The sequence below is a fragment of the Vanacampus margaritifer genome, chromosome 17, assembly GCF_051991255.1.
Source record: "Vanacampus margaritifer isolate UIUO_Vmar chromosome 17, RoL_Vmar_1.0, whole genome shotgun sequence".
Classification (NCBI taxonomy): domain Eukaryota; kingdom Metazoa; phylum Chordata; class Actinopteri; order Syngnathiformes; family Syngnathidae; genus Vanacampus; species Vanacampus margaritifer.
In genome coordinates, this window is record NC_135448.1 from 3820001 (window position 1) to 3837616 (window position 17616).

The window sequence follows — 17616 nt, forward strand, 5'->3', positions numbered from 1 at the left end:
GACAAACTAAAATAAAAACACTTTGAAATGAAACACTCATTATTTCTATCCTAATTGTGATTGTTGTGTAATTGTATAGCAACCCTTTAAAAGGATCAGGAAAACAATTCAGAAAATAAATGAAGGGATGAAGGAAAAAGGTACTGAAAAGTTTTCCGTTTACAAAACCAGTGCATCATTTGTATTAATTTGGCAGCCCAGGCGATGGCAATGTTTAATCACAAGCAATCTGAAATGCACAATCAACATTTTCAAGAGCTTCATCGCAATTATTTTACTGTAACAGGTTGCTACTCAATAACAGGGCTGAGATGACGACAACGCTCATATTCACACGAGGGGGTAGGTTGCCCAACCAGATCATGTTTTTGAACAGTACCAACCAGAACCCAAAGAGAGAGTAAAGGGCCTATTAAACTTCACTAGATTTTAGTCCAAATTTCTCCATGTTTGGACTTGACATGGTTGGCGAGTGAATACTATTACAAATTTCAATTTTAATTGTTAAAATTATTTTATTTGTATTTACATTTAATAAATATTATATTTAATTGACTAAGAGCTGCTCAAAAGTTTGTGAACCCTGCAGGCATGGGCAACATTTTTTTGTATAAAATATTAAAATAACCTTCTTTATTGTTTAGTCATAGCCCAATCTATCTACAAGGTTGTCATTGAAAATAATGGACTTGAACAAAAAGAATGATAAAAAGTTGTTGATTTAAGAAAAACTCAGATTTCATGGGGGCAAAAGTATGTGAATCCCTCACTTAATCGGACATTGCACCTCCTTTTGCAATGATAACTTCTTCCAAACACTTTCTTTAGTGGCTTATCAGTCTTTCACATCTACTTTGGGGGATTTTTTCCACTCTTCCTTGCAAAATGCTGCCAATTGAGAGAGGTTGGATGAGTGTCTAGCATAAACTGCCCGCTTCAGATCCCGCCACAGTATTTTGAAATAATTAAAGTCAGGATTTTAACTGGGCACATGGCGGGGGGGGGGGGGGCCTTAGACAAGGTGAAAGGAATTATGAGCAGTTGAAAATCTATTGGCTTGGGGGAAAAAGGACAAGCCAACTACTGAACTTGATTTGGGTTTGTTGAATGGTGGCTGTTGTCTGCTGTCTCGCATATAACATGAGTTTGAATGTGGTTAATTCTGAACACAGACGCATCCCCATGCAGTTGTAAGAATGTGTGCACACTTGTGGGACGGCAATATCTCAGTTATTTATTGTTATTTCCCCTTTTAAAAATATTTCACTTTTTTTCAATTGAGTTGTACACTTCATTATATCTCCCATTAATAGTTGAATAAGTTTTGAAAGGATTTGTCTTCGCCTCATTTTTATATCACAAATAATGTCATTTGAACTATGTTGTGTAATCTTTATAACCACTAAATTAAGCAGTGTTTACTATATGTGGTGATTTTCACTTTGGAAGCACTCTAGCATGTATTGTTTTTTAGTTTTAGTTTTAGTGGACTGATATTTTTGATCTGTTAGTTGATTGTTCTATTGTTACTAAATAATGTTTTTAAATGGGATATTTTGTTGAGTTTTTAATATTTATAATACATTGTCCATAGTATTCATTGTATGTGTATGCTTAAATAGCAATATCAGTGCTTATGTTCAAAGACTTGTCACTATCCATCCATCCATTTTCTTGACTTTTCCTCACAAGGGTCACGGAAGGTGCTGGAGCCTATCCCAGCTGGCTTCAGGCAGTAGGCGGGGTACACCCTGAACTGGTTGCCAGCCAATCGCAGGGCACACAGAGACAAACAACCATACTCACAATCACACCTAGGGACAATTTGGAGTGTTCAATTAACCTGCCATGCATGTCTTTGGAATGTGGGAGGAAACCGGAGTACGCGGTGAAAACCCACTATTTCCTCCTAATATCACATACTGTTTAAAATATCTTTTTACTTTCCACAACCATTTATATACTCTGCACTTCTCTGTCTGCACTTCTAGTAATATGATAAGCTGCATTTCACTGTCTCGATGTACTGTACTCTCTCCAATGACAAATTGGTTGACTGATCATATTGCATTGCCTGTCATATGTCCATCTGAACACCAGATGGCAGTGTTTAGTGTTTCAATGAGGCCTCCAGGAGTGAACTCTGCTATAGCAATGGGACGAAAGCCTCAGTAGCTCATGGCACTTCACCTGCTCAGCACTATCAAGAGCTCAAGAGAACTATATAACTATATACTATATATATATATATATATATATATATATATATATATATATATATATATATATATATATATATATATATATATATATATATATATATATATACATATACTTCCTGTGGCTGCGCTAGAGAGCGCCACTCCAAAATTGGCATATACATCTTCTGTGTGTACAAGATTCTTTTAAAGAACGAAGCCGGCTTTGCTTCCGTGTGACCACGGCCTAAATTTTCGGCAGCGACCCCAAACGTGAGCGAAGGGGCGTGGTCGGAAGTGTGATGCGATAAATTATTGGAATTACTGTTACAGTATTTCACTTTCATTAATTTTAATGTCACATATGATCAGAAAATATTTTTTTATATTAACTTACTTAAAACTGAGTGTTGCCATGCCTTCTCCTTCGTATACACCAAGTAAGCTTGTAGTATTTAAATGCCACAAAGCTCTGTGCATTGAGTCTGTGTCAACATGGCCTTTGTGAAAGTGAAGGAGCTTTGGGCCAGCTTGTCATCTCTGGAGATGACGGCCTGGAAACTGTCTGACTCTCTCTTTTGTGAGTCCATCTTGTGGGTCTTTTGTGGGGTCTGGACATGCTGATCCCACCTGAAAAATCCATCTGTCCCTCCAGCCTTATATTCATGTCAAGCTTTTCACATCTGCCTTGGCGGGATTTCATTGTCTTGCCACTATTAAGCACCCCCAACTCCTCTCAAAGCAGACACCTTCAATGCTACCCTAATGAAGGAAACATAATCAACTGCCCTTTTGTTTTAGCAGCCATTGAAAGAGCAGAAAATACACTTATGGTAATGAAGCCTTATCATGTTCCGTTCAGACAGTGGGTGGGTTATGATTTGCCTTCCAGTCACGTGGCAGCATCCAACTGAGGCTCCCTGTTGTGAGCTGAAGCCTGCAGCCAGCTGACTGGGATCCAGCAGATTCTTCTACTTACAGTAAGTACTACTGATGCTGCATCTTTTTATTTTCACCTCCTGACCAATAACAACACACTTAACCATTATTATTATCATCTTAGTTCACTTATAAATATTTTTTTATTAACATTCATGTTTCATGTTGCACCATCGTACCGAAAATAAATTCCTACTTGTGAATGACTCTTTCACTAACAACAGCAATAAAATTTATTCTGATTGTGAATATTTTAAAACTTCAAGAGATCTTTACCTCAAACAAGAATCTTAGTTGAGAAATTTTAATTCTAATTCTCTTCTTCTGATTTTCATCCCATCGAAAGAGGAGTCTCCCTTCTAGTTCACAAAGATCTACTCTATTAACAAAAAACAAAAAAAAGTAATAATCCAAGTGACAGCATTAAAAAAAAAAAATCTGGATAAAAATCAAATTTATTAGCCAACTATGTAAAAACACACTAAGAAGAGACACACTAAGAGTCATAACCCGTCCAAGGGAAATGAAAAATAACAGGGACAAACAGAGGGACACAGAACAAGAAGCCTGGTGGTTTGCCAAATAGCGTAACGAGTTTCTGAGATGAAAAACAAGAAAACATAGGCCCAATCTGTGCATAAATATACCCAATTGTTAATGTATATGCCCCTAATAAAGACAATCCAGCCTTCATTCATACACTTTTCTTCCATTTGTCATCAAATTCAACACTTTTCATGGGAGGTGATTTAACATAATCCTTCATCCAGTGGGTCTTAACCTGGGTTTAATTAAACCCCCAGTAAATCAGTCTCAGGGGTTTGGCTGAGGTCAAAACATACACCTGATTCAAATGATTCATGATGGCCATCACTGGCTGCAGGTGATCACGCTTCATGTACAGCAGGAAACTTCCTCAGCGCTCAGTAGTCAACTTATGGCTGTATGATGGTACATCATGTTATATCTTTATTTTTTTTAACATCTCATACTATGTTGAGCAGAAAAAGAAAGTGGTCGGATGAATGCAATATGAATTTTCATGTATAATGGAACGTTTGGCGTTCCATCCATCCATCCATCCATCCATCTTCTACCGCTTATCCAAGGTCGGGTCGCGGGGGCAGCAGCTTTGGCAGGGAAGCCCAGACTTCCCTCTCCCCAGCCACTTCAACCAGCTCGTCGGGCAGGATCCCAAGACCTTTCCAGGCCAGCCGAGAGACATAGTCTCTCCAGCGTGTCCTGGGTCGTCCCCGGGGCCTCCCGCCGGTGGGAGACCTCACCAGGGAGGCGTCCAGGAGGCATCCGAACCAGATACCTGAGCCACCTCAACTGTCTCCTCTCAACTTGGAGGAGCAGCGGCTCTACTCCGAGTCCCTCCTGGATGACCGAGCTTCTAACCCTATCTCTGAGGGAAAACCCGGACACCCTGCGGAGGAAACAAATTTTTGTATCCGGGATCTTGTTCTTTCGGTTATGACCCATAGCTCGTGACCATAGGTGAGGGCAGGAACGGAGATCGACCGATAAATCAAAAGCTTTGCCTTTTGACTTAGCTCTTTCTTCACCACAATGAACCGATATAGAGTCCGCATCACTGCAGACGCTGCACCGATCCGCCTGTCGATCTCCTACTCCATCCTGCCCTCACTCATGAACAAGACCCCAAGATGCTTGATCTCCCGCCAGTGGGACATGCCCGGACCACCTCTCCAGGGAAGCGTCCAGGAGGCATCCAAACCAGATACCCGAGCCACTTCAACCGTCTCCTTTCAATGTGGAGGAGTAGCGGCTTTACGCCGAGTCCTTCCCGGATGACCGAGCTTCTCATCCTATCTCTGAGGGAGAGCCGGACACCCTGCAGAGGAAACTTATTTCGGCAGCTTGTATCCGGGATCTTCCTACCATCACCTATGAACGTAGATCGACCGGTAAATCGAGAGCTTCGCCTTTTGACTTAGCTCCTTCTTCACCACAATGGACCGATATAGAGTCCGCATCACTGTAAACCCTGCACCGATCCGCTTGTCGATCACCCGCTCCATCCTGCCCTCACTCGTGAACAAAACTCCAAGATACTTGAACTCCTGCGATTGGGGCATGATCTCATCTCCGAACCGGAGAGGGCACGCCACCCTTTTCCGACTGAGGACCATGGTCTCAGATTTGGAGGTGCTGATTTTCATCCCAACCGCTTCACACTCGCCTGCAAACCGCTCCGGTGAGAGTTGGAGATTACAGCTTGATGAAGCCAACAGCACCACATCATCTGCAAAAAGCAAAGATGCAATGCTGAGGCCACCAAACCGGACCCCCTCAACGCCTCGGCTGCGCCTAGAAATTCTGTTCATAAAAGTTATGAACAGAATCGGTGACAAAGGGCAGACTTGGCGGAGTCCAATCCTCAAAGGAAACTATTCCGACCTACTGCCAGCAATGCGGACCAAACTCTGACCTTGATCGTACAGGGAACAAACAGCCCGTATCAAGGGGCTCAGTACCCCGTACTCCCGAAGCACATCCCACAGGACTCCCCGAAGGACACGGTCGGAATCCTTCTCCAAATCTACAAAACACATGAAGACTGATTGGGCAAACTCCCATATGCTCTCGAGGACCCTAGCGAGGGTGTAGAGCTGGTCCACTGTCCACTGACGAAAACCCCACTGCTGTATGCGTGCTGCTGTATATGTGCATATGGTGTTCCACAGGGTTCAATTCTGGGGCCTCTGTTGTCACCAGGCACTGTGCGGACCTTGGTTCAATACCGCTCCCAGACACACGGCTTTGGTGTCCTTGAGCAAGAGACCTATGCACCGAACTGTTCCCTGGGCGCTTAAGCAGCCTGCTGCTCCAGTGTGTATAGTGTGTGTTTGCTGTGCAGAGGTCAAATTTCGTGTACATGACACACACAAAAAAGATGATTTCATGCATTCAGTTCATTAATTAAAAAAGTAAGAAAGAAAATTACAAGAAAATACACTTTCTTTCTCTAGAATGTACTATTTCCTCTCAAATGACACAGCCTAAAATTGACCTCCAATATATATTCAAATATCACCAATATTTTTATGCCGAGAAATTAATAATAATAATAATAATGCATTGGATTTATATAGCGCTTTTCTAGACAGTCAAAGACGCTTTACAATGGAATGGATACATTATTCATGCACTCACACATTCATTCACATTGTGGTGGCGGTAAGCTTCTTAAGTAACTACAGCTGCCCTGGGGCAGGCTGACGGAAGCGTGGCTCCCAGTGTGCGCTGACCACCACCACACATTCACACTTTCCATACATCCGTGTGAGTAGCACTGGAGGCAATTTGTGTGAAGTGCCTTGCCCAAGGACACGACGACTTGCGGAGCAAGTTTTTTCCTCCTTCCTATTCTTTCTCACCGTCTCACATGCTTGGCCATTGTACTGGCGAGAAAGGGGAGGGACAGCAGTTGCACAGCACCCATGGAAAAGCACACACAGGAGGGAGGAAGATGAAGGAAATGGCAGCAGGAGCGACAACACATGCTCGTAAAGGAATACAGTTACATACATTCAATTCATTCAAAGGAATACATACAATTCAAATGTATACTCATTTCAATTTTTTTGCCAACACAAAGGCAGAGTGGAGAGATTACAAGAAAAAAAAATCTCTTGTCGATCCTGCTCCACAAACACCACTACAGCTACCCGTTTCATACCAAGGGAAGAATAAAGACAAGCCTGATACTAACATTCAAGCTTAAAAGGCTTTCCCAGCCATCTTTGGGTGGTAGGCGGTCGACCCAATTTCATGTTTTTTTGTATAGACGTGGGTTCCCTAGATGGCAGGAAGTACATATTTTCCAAAGCAAGTATTTTCCTTGCTGATATTGCCACCTTACAACACTCCCGCCTCTGGTCCCGCCTCACCCAAAACACAATACAACCAAAACTGTCAAATGCCAATTTTTTTTCTTAAAGTCACAAGATTTTAAAAGTCCTTATATGTGTACTGTATCTTGCAGCTATTTATGACACCCGCAAATTGAGACGTGTGGTCAGGGTGGTGCTATCAAAATATATTTAAGATGATAAAGATAATTTGTTCAATGAATGTATTTCTACAATGATTCAGAGCAATTTTTCCACGCTTTTGTCATATTTATAAATTAAGTCACATCAACCTGAGTGCCGACTCTGTCTGTTTTCGCATCAATCAAATCAGCCAAAATTGCGTTTGCACCACCTGCGCAACTATTTAGACGTGCTTTTTGTGAGTCTAAAATCAAGTCTACTTTTTGTCACCAATTTATGAAATGCACTGAGGGCTTGGCAGCTGCAGATCAGATGTAATTTCCAACTAGGCATAGCGCATCTATCAAATTCACAAACACACTAAACTAGACTGGCCCTGGCACGAAAATGAAGATATGCCCGTTTTTAGGCCAAGCACAGGTAGTGCGCCGCCGGACGAGGAGCAGAGGACGGCCGCAGGGCTTGCGCCGCCGGACGAGGAACAGAGGACGGCCGCAGGGCTTGCGCCGCCGGGCGAGGAGCATATGTTGCCATGTAGTCCCGTCCGGGCAGTAACATTGGCAAATGTTTGTAATCCAATCAATTCCACTAATCAAACGTTTCAACGTGTACCGCTGCAAGGATTATTAAGCTAAATCTTCCGCATACGCCTTGCTTACACAAGTAACGTTAGAGGAAGTTGGGGGTGACATTCATCAGTTACAGAAGAAGATTCTGTGTAAACAAAATAGAAACACAGCTGAGTCAACTGGAAAGTTTATGCACCATGAGGGGCCGACTCACGATCCCGTGACGTCAGTAAATACTATTTATAAATAGTATAGTATAGTGTAATGTTGAATGTGTACAATTGTTTGCACTATTGTGTATTAAAATGTACACTGGCAGAGTGTACAAGTTGAATTGTCTCCATCAGCCAGCTGTGACAATCGCTGCACACCAGTAAGGTCCACATTACAAGTTGGGCTGCACCAGGATCATGGGAACTGGCACACTCCCTTTAATTTGAGGATAAATCAGAGCAACTGCATATTTAATAGAGGCTTGAATGTACACTGTGGAGAGGAACAAGCCCATAATAAATAAGGCTTCTTTGAAAGATCTGCCAATTCATGAATATGTGAAAATGCATTACCTCCACTTGTAAAATCACCAATGACCTTTAAGATTTGTGCAGCACAGAAGATACTGTTTTCTGCATGTGTAAGATTACTATAAATTATTACTATACACTCTGCAATATAGAGTTTACACTAATAAAAATCTAGACTGCATGACGAACCCTAGCTGACTACCTAATTCAGATTAAACCACCAGATTCAGACCAGGGGCCTAAAACCAGGGACTTTATTGTCAGTGTTTGTTCATGATAGTCTTTTAATTTCCGTAGGGGGTAGTAATACACATTACAATGTGGATGAGCTGAAGAAGAAACCATGTCTGATGTCTTCTGTAGATTATCATTGCTTTCACAATGAATTAATTACATGGTACATACCATATACTGTACACCGATATTATGTTAAATATGCTGTCTCAAAATAAAGGCATGCTATTAAGCATTTTAGAAAGCTGCCTACAGTGTAATATCTGTGTGGAGGAAATGAAAACAGCAATAATTCAAGAGCATGAACAGCGATTTAGGCTGTCAGGCTGATGTGGAATCTGGTCTCCTCAGGAGCCAATCAGGGGGAGGTCTATTTCCAGAGGTTGTGAGCACAGCAAATTTCGGCTCACAGATGGTATTTGAGAAGGAGGGGTGTGCAATTTACAGTAAACATATTTTTTATACATGACAGGTCATGCAGACAAGAGTATGGCAATTTAATAACAGCACTCCAAATAACTGACAGTACAAAACTAAAGTGAGGCAGAGTAACCTCAGTGTGATTCTCTAATAAGCCACAAACTTACTTGCTTTGGCACTTTGTGTATCTTTTGAATGAAGTCAAATTAACGACAGCAAGGAAGCACATTCCACCACAAGGTTATCACAAATCTAAAACTACATACTGTGAGGCATTAGACTTAAGAAAAAAACAAACACACATCCATGAGACCAAATCGTTATGTAGAATTTTTATATTATTTAACAATTTAACAATGTTCAGTTAACCAATAATTCAAGCATTTGGATCTTTTTTTTTTCCTCCAGAAAAAAAAAGAAGCATTTGGATCATTTTCAGATTACATTACTGTAAAAGTATGCCTCTCAGAGGAGGAGGAAGATGAGAGATAGTGTTATCACTGATTTTTTAATAGTCTTTGGAATGACCCAGCTAGGGATTGAACCCACAACGTCCTATTTTCAGGGGAGACACTCTACCACTAGATTACTGAGCTGGTCACACTGAGTGATCTATGTAGACACACATTTCCATTTGTAAACACTATATTATATATATTGTAATCACTTATAATAATTTACATACAAAATACATTTAGAATACAATAAATTGATACAATAAATATATTTCAAAGTGATCTATCTAGACTTACTTTCTATTGTAACCTATTTCATAGGTTGTTTGGCTAACCCAAAAAATTGGTATGCCCGTAACCATCCCAAAAGGTCAATGTCTGACTAATCTATTGGTTAATCAAGCCAATATGAATTTAACCTACTAAGTTGGTATTTTTATTTTTTTAACCAATCAATTTTTAGAGTGTACATGGTGGCTAAATCAGCAGATCTTAACTGTTACCAAATGTAAAATTTGGGGGAAATAATCTGTTTCGTTCATTTGTACTGCTACGGTTTCATAGATATTACATAGTTGAATTAATAACTGACCAACACCATGAAGAAGACTTTTTACCTTATAAATGACGGCGGCCGCGGCCCTATTAGCAGCTGCTAAATTGCTAACGTACATAAATAACACTGCAACACTGAAGACATTTAACATTTTCTATGCATATTTTTACTGTTTATGAATTTACTTATAGTATATAGATGCCATATAACTGTGATAATGTTTGTGTGAAATATATTGGGCATATTAACTGTATTGTAATGAATAACACTTTTCACTCCCTTCCAGCTGGTGAGATAGGAATGTACATGGGAGTCAAGTTCTCAAGTTCTCATGGTGATAACACTGTGGGTCTGAGGGAGTCTAGGTCGCATGGCATTACCTGTCTAATCATATATTTCCGGCTTTGGACGGAACTGGAGTAAACATGTCAGTAAATGACTTGTCTGTCTATTATAATTACTAATCCTTTGTCCAGCCTCAGAGGAGGAGTATGCTTTTTTCATCTATAAAACGACTGTGTGTTTTCATATTGACACACTCGAGGCTTAACATCACCTTTGAATGTAAGCATGTCTTGTGTCTTTTAAGAGCTCTTAAAATAAATTCTTTATAAAGAAGGCTTCTTCATCAGGTCTCATTTTTCAATTATTTTTGAACACGCAAAGATTACACTTAATATAGTAATCAAATAATACCTTCAAACACTTACGTGAAACAACTAATTTCTATGGCATTTTGACTACACAAAGGGGAAACAAATCCGGTTTGAACAAACTTGTAAAGCCTTTGTATGATCAGATTTGAAAGCACTCACCGGCAAGAGAGGAGGTAATTCTATGTAGCAGCGTCGCCGAGTTGGAAAAAAGTACTCCTAATACTTCATCACCAATCCAACATTTCCACCTTGCGCATGTATATCATGTCCTTTCATCAAAGTGACTGTCAATGCTCTTGGGCGGAAAGTTGATGGTTAAACCGCTAGCTTTAGTCCTCCTCGCTATTTTAGTCCATTAACACTGCAACGCTACGTTCCTGCCACAGAGGCGCGTGAGAGAAATAGTCACGTGACGTCTAGATCTCACTTTTTTTCTTTTTTTTTAGAGAGAGCTCAGTATTGTTCATTCGTTTGTTCATTACCGATTCAACATCATCATTGCTCTCTCTCTTTTTTCCTTTTTTGTGTGTGTGTGCGAACACGTGTGAGTTTGTGCTCATTAATTCACCTGAAACCTATTAAAAATCTCATACCCTTCACCTAAACCGAAGACTTCAGAATCCCGCTAGAGTCGTGAAGTTGTCAGGAGACCCAAGGAAGAATCAAATAAAATAAATAAAAGTGAAATCCAGCACCCACCAGACATCACCTACTACCCACAGGGTTACAATCCAGAAACTTTCACCAACCCCAGAAACATCTAAATTCCAACAAATTAGGGAGCCCTTAAGAGACCAAAGAAAAGAAAAAAAGGAAGGAAGGATAGATGAAGTAGAATGAGATCCACAGACATCAGCCTCCACCGATTCAGCGACTAGAGGAAGAAGCAGATTGTGTTTGAATTTCGGTAGATGCTAGTGTAGTGGATCTGGCATGCAGGAAAACCTCCAGAAGCCCGAAGCCCCCCACCCCAACACGGCCCGCGCCCCAAGCCCAACGCAGCAGAATGGGGCATGGCAGGCCCACCGGGCACCCCACCGGCCCACAGCCCCCGCTACCCCCACGACCCCCCCCGCCACCCACCACAACCCAGCCCCCGCCGTCGCCCCCTGGACCCCAAACCCCCAGACACCCACAGCACCCCCCACCCAGCCACTCGTATATAAATAGCGAGGGCACCCGCATCAACCACACCTCCAGCCGTGTGGTGGGGCAGAACACTGGGGACGGAAGGGGAGAAGGGCGCACCGGGAGACGGGCGGCACCCCTGGACCTCAGGCCCGACGGGGAAAGGTCCCGGTCGTCACGCCAGCATGCCTTGTGAAAACTAACTCTGTTACTGAGTTCACCAGCTCGCCGGCTGGCGAACTCTACCCTTACGCCATGGATGTGACCCCACCCAGTGTATATACAAGTGTGTGTGTGTGGTGCATTAAAATTGGAGCAGGTGAGATGGAGCAAAGGGAAATGATATCCCCCTGCTCCGATCCACCTGCTTCCCAGAAATGTGTTGAGTGTATGCGGTGCATTAAAAATAAATTGGGGGCGTGTTGGCGCGGTGGGGATACAGATGGGGGACCGAAGCACTGCTTAATACTGTGGTCTGCCCCAACCGTTGGCTCCCCGCCCCGTCTGGATCTTTATTAGTTGTGCTTTTAGCATTTTGGAAAAAAGCATTTAGCAGTGTTTAATGCAACTTGAAAGTTAAAAAAAATAAGTAACACTTTCTAATGAGTACACACTACTAAGCATGAGTTAAGCATTAGTTAATAGTGAGTTAATCATTTATACAGCATGTTTCCTACATGCATATTCATTAGTATGTAGGTAATAAACAAAGTCATAAATGTTTTACCCATTGTTAATAAGCTCATTTATACTGTGCTCAATGATTGCATTTGCATTCTTTATAAATGATAGCTTTAGCATTTCTAGATTATGTATTTCATCATTTACTGAGTAGTTATTGAAGGATGAAGGATTCTTACTATTTGCGTGTTCATGTCGTTGATTAATAAAACATACAACGAGATCTGTGAAAAGAGATATTTCCTTAAGGTTTTATTTTCAAAAGCTTTTGAGACAGACAGAAAGCGGCCAAACTCCGCCATTGTTCTTCCCCATCTGTGTTGTTTCTTCCTCCGCTCGTGTGTAATATCCTTTGTCCTAGAAGTCCATCCCATAGTCACATGATATCTCAATACAGTTGACCACATGTTCCCCTTCTCACAATGATGTTAAACAGAGATCAGATAAGAGTTGAGTTGCCTTTCAGAGCAGACCTGCTGGCGCCGGTAGTAAGCAAAGGGATCTAATTAACACATTTGCTTTCCCCCACCATAAACTCTGTAGGACGGAACAAAAGAGAATCAACCCCCTCACATCATTTGAATTCTCACACAAAACTATACTGAGTAAATCAAGGCAATTTTGTCCAATTCTAAATAGTTATAACTAAATCAAAACTGTTATAATTAAATTGAAACAGAATATTTACTTCAATTCCCCCATTTGGGCTTGAAAGAGTCCAACACACAAGATAAGAGGATCTTCATCGTCGCAAATGACTGGCGCAACATTAAGCAATGTTTGTGTGGGGAGTTTAGAAATAAGAGACAGAAACAAGCAACAATGAAAACATTCCATTAGCAGGAGAGGGGTAGTTTAGCAGTCATATGGCATTAAAGAACAATTTGATTCATTAAAAAATTTTTAGTGGAATGGGCATAGTAAATATGAGGCTTAACACGATGTGTTGTGGTTATGTTCAACAAAAAGTGTTGCGATGCAGTAGCAGATGTGTCCCTGCCTCGAAGCCATCTCGTGATGAAGTTCTTTGTTGAATGGAAAGTGCGTTATCAGCTTCTTTCATAACCCTGGTCAACTGCCAGAGATCTAAAGATTGGTCACCGGGATTATCTTCCCAGAATGTGACTCATTTGTGGAATAGTGCCTTGAAAAAGCACTTGACATCAATCTCCTCGAACAGCATCCTCCTCGGACAGACAGCCGGGGCATCTGGGTCAGCAGCTTGTTTTCCCCCGGTCGGGGGTCAGGTGATGTGATTGATGAGCCTGGGATGGATCCGACGGGCCTTGTGGACCATATGTGGGAATGCGGAATGATGTCCTTCTCCCTTTACGAGCAGTAAACCAGATTGACCTCTCCTTCACCAATCTGTATGCAAAACATTTTAATTTAGTCACTTATAACATACATATTTTCCATTCTTTACTTTAGAAAGAGCACCTGGTAGTTTTTGTTAGTTGGGAGTTAGTAAATGTTAATTGTTTAAGTTGTAGGACTTGGAACGTGCCGGAAAAAGTTCTGTTTTTTGTGACATTCAAACATAATCGGTTTAATGACATTTGCACATTCATTAATACAACAATGAAAATCTTGTAGCCAATTAAAAAAATTTATGAGGCCAATTGTTTAATATTTCTATTTTTTTCTTTAATCTGTTTTTGGGATTAGGGATAATATACTGAATCAAATATGTTTTAATCCCAATGCCTTTTCTATATTTTATAAATTTTATTTTTTGAAATGGGTTCCATTGTCTGATCCAATATTCCTAGGAAACCCATATGATGGTATATAATGATTAATCAAATATTTTACCATGATATTTACTGTTGTAGATTAAGCATGAATGTGCTTCCAGTCATACATAAAAGAACCAGCAAATGTCTGTATTTTTGACGCTGGTTTTTATTATATCAGTGTAAACCATATGGAAGAGCCAGCAACTGGTAGAGACAGTCGTTAAAAAGACAAAAGCCTTTGGGGCAGGCGTTTGTGATGCAAAACAGAGCCCTAGCCAGGACAACACAATGTGAGAAAAAAAAAACGCAAGCAGATGTAAATTGAGACACTGCAGCGGAGGACTTTTAGGGTCAGGGAGAGAAGAGAAATAGAGTCAAGACAACCTCATTAACCTATTGCAGGTTACAACTCACACAAAACTTCCAAATATCTGCCACCTCAACTAGTAAAATAAACGTGTCATAATCAGAGGTAAAACAAGACAAAATTCCTACTTTAAACAAACCAAAAAGTATTCTTAAAATGCTAATCAACCCCACCTCTTTTACAGAGTAGTGAGGCTTGCAAAACACAGCAGGGAACATTGCAAAGATCAACCCCCGTGGTATCCATAGATCACAGTGCTGTGAGAAAAATCAATAGTTAACCAGCAAACTCGCTGTAGGTGTTCCACATCTATGGGTTCCAATCCAGAAGTTGGAATTTAAAAAGAAAAATGGGCAAAATTTAGAAGACCAAATCCAACAAGCATCAAATAACGGAAAATAGAGCAATTAAGATTGAAGTAAATTTTACCATGTATCCAATCACAAATTTACATATGTCGTTTTCAATTTCCGAAACTACGTTGCTATAGATCACATCTCCTGATCTGACACAGTACAGAGTGCAAATGTACACAATCAGACCAAAATACAACCTGAGGGGCAAAACTCAGATGACCAGAGAGCTTTGAGTCAACAACTGGAGTCAATATCCATTCCTGTCCAGCAGATGGCAGCAGCTGCGCAGGGCAAAGTTCAAAGCGGGCACTGGGTCATTGGAAATCCCAAGAAAAGTTCATCAAGACAGCTGTGATGAGCCCTATATATCTGCTCAAAAAGTTGATGGACATTATGCTCAAACAATGCATAAGAGTCATTGAACAGTCACCGGGCGTGCGGATATACAGTGTACCATCCTTGTTGCAGTCTGTGTGGCTGCTATTCCCCCATTTCGTAGCCACGTGTAGTTTGCCGGCCACTCATCACACCAAGCAGATGCAGGAGATAACTGTCCACATTCGTGGGCCCAAGCCCAATCCAGCACGTCGTCGTGTCACCCAAGAAAAACACCTCCCGCCAATGATTGAACCTGCTTGACACATTATACACTCGTAATAGACAGAGGGAGATGAAATCACAGCAAAAGAGTACTATCTGCTTATTGTATTTCATTTTTTTTTAATTTATTTTGTTTTTTTTTTAATTCGTTCACTGCACTATAGCAAGTAGTATTACTATATTTACGCATATGTCTACCATACACTTCTTCTTCATTACATGTTACCTCAAATTATGCTTAAAATGTGACAACTACCAGTCAGCGCCCACATGGGGGTCCAAAGCCTCAGGACTGCCCTTCAAAATGGCTGACACCAAATTCTGGAATGAAATTCAGAGAGAGAGAACAAAGGTTAAATCATTTTCACGCCCACGACTGAGTTATCAGGGAGGCAGGGGGGGGGGGGGGGGAAGAAAATTCTTTATCAAAAAACAATTATTACTCCACATTCAACTATAAAAGCGGACCTAATCATATAAAATAATATGGATACCAGCTGTAGCTAACATCCAGACCTCAATAGCCGTCCACACAGCTGGAAACCAACTAGTCCTGACGAGTCCTGCAAACACTCATTAAAATAACAAGCAGACGGTGCCTGACACAAAAGATTACAAGTCTCCTTCTTAAAACAACAGCTCACCCCCACCCTTAATCCTACAGGCCTGTGTTGAAACAAGGGGAGGGAGAGCTTAAAATTCTCACAGGCAATGGAGGAATTCTCCCCCACAACAAAATATGTAGAACCAGTTCTACAACATTCCAATCTCACACACTTTTTATTTGGGGACAAAGGAAAGAGAGAGAAAAAAATATATATATATACTTTTCACCCTTCACAATGAAAACCTGTTTTTACCACATGCCTATGCAAACGCCATTATCACACCTACTTTTATCTGTCACCCACATTTGGAGACAACGAAAAATACTACACCAACAATAGACATCCTTAAACATACAGTTAAAGACAGTGAGGAGGAATAAAAACACAAATACTTCCCTCTTCCATCAACACTCCCCCAGGACCAAATGCAATCCACTTTTTTCATTGTCAGGGTCCACTCAATGTATACAACAAAACATTCACAAATTCCTGCAGGCACACAAACAAGAAAAATCCCCCCCTCCAAAAAATCACACAATTTACTCTGGCCATTACACAACAAAAATGTTCCCTTACAAGTCACACATTTCACAAATGCTAGCCACATACTCCTGCACACAGATTCAGCACACAGTGTAGCAAACAAATTCACATTCCATCTGGCTCCAGCACACACTCATCATACGCAACACGGATAAACCATCATTAATTCAGTGACGTCTCACTTGTTGTACCAGTTCAGCAACGTTGCTCATCTCCCCTCCAAAAAATAAAAATAACTACAGACGAACACAAAATATCTCCGAAGTGCACAGACTCACTTAATAAAATACACCGTGCCTTCGTTGAAAAATAAATATATCTAGATCTACCGATTTCTTGGTCAATGGTATAAACCACGACGTCAATCTGTGCCTCTTAAAAATCATATCTCACGATTGCTCAGTAAGCAACCTGTACACCTCTTCTGCACATAATCCATCGTAACGTTACGTCCTTAACTTCAACCAAGGTAGTCACGACACAAACTCGTCGCACACATTTTAGAAGACAAACAAATAAGACCTTGTTGCGCCGAAACCCCACAATGGAACGAACAAACAAACGCGTACACTTAACAAAAACAATACCTGTTCACTCAGATCTCACGTACAACTTAGCTAAATTTAGCCGACGAAAACCGTCGCAGAGTCCACCACAGACAGGAATCCATTGTTTAACGAGAATAATTTGTCCCCTTACCTTACATTTAACTTGGCGCCATGGATCCTGTCTGTCGAAAATCCGCAACCAGCCACGTCGAACGGCAAACCTCGAACGTCGGGCGTCACCATTTGAAGGATGAAGGATTCTTACTATTTGCGTGTTCATGTCGTTGATTAATAAAACATACAATGAGATCTGTGAAAATAAATATTTCCTTAAGGTTTTATTTTCAAAAACTTTTGAGACAGACAGAGAGCGGCCAAACGCCGCCATTGTTCTTCCCCATCTGTGTCGTTTCTTCCTCCGCTCGTGTGTAATATACTTTGTCCTAGCAGTCCTTCCCATAGTCACATGATAT

General features: G+C 41.1%; 1 long non-coding RNA gene across 2 annotated transcripts; it reads right to left on the bottom strand.

The window, feature by feature from the left end:
• Positions 1 to 12698: 12698 nt before the first annotated feature.
• Positions 12699 to 16723, bottom strand: LOC144037552 (uncharacterized). Of its 2 annotated transcripts, none has more exons than XR_013288967.1 (3): positions 15701 to 16723; positions 15042 to 15475; positions 12699 to 13750 (listed from the first exon to the last, which is right to left on the bottom strand). It is a non-coding gene; the product is annotated as an uncharacterized LOC144037552 (long non-coding RNA). The 2 variants fall into 2 exon arrangements; XR_013288966.1 differs by having other exon boundaries at positions 15042 to 15478.
• Between the last annotated feature and the right edge of the window lie 893 nt (positions 16724 to 17616).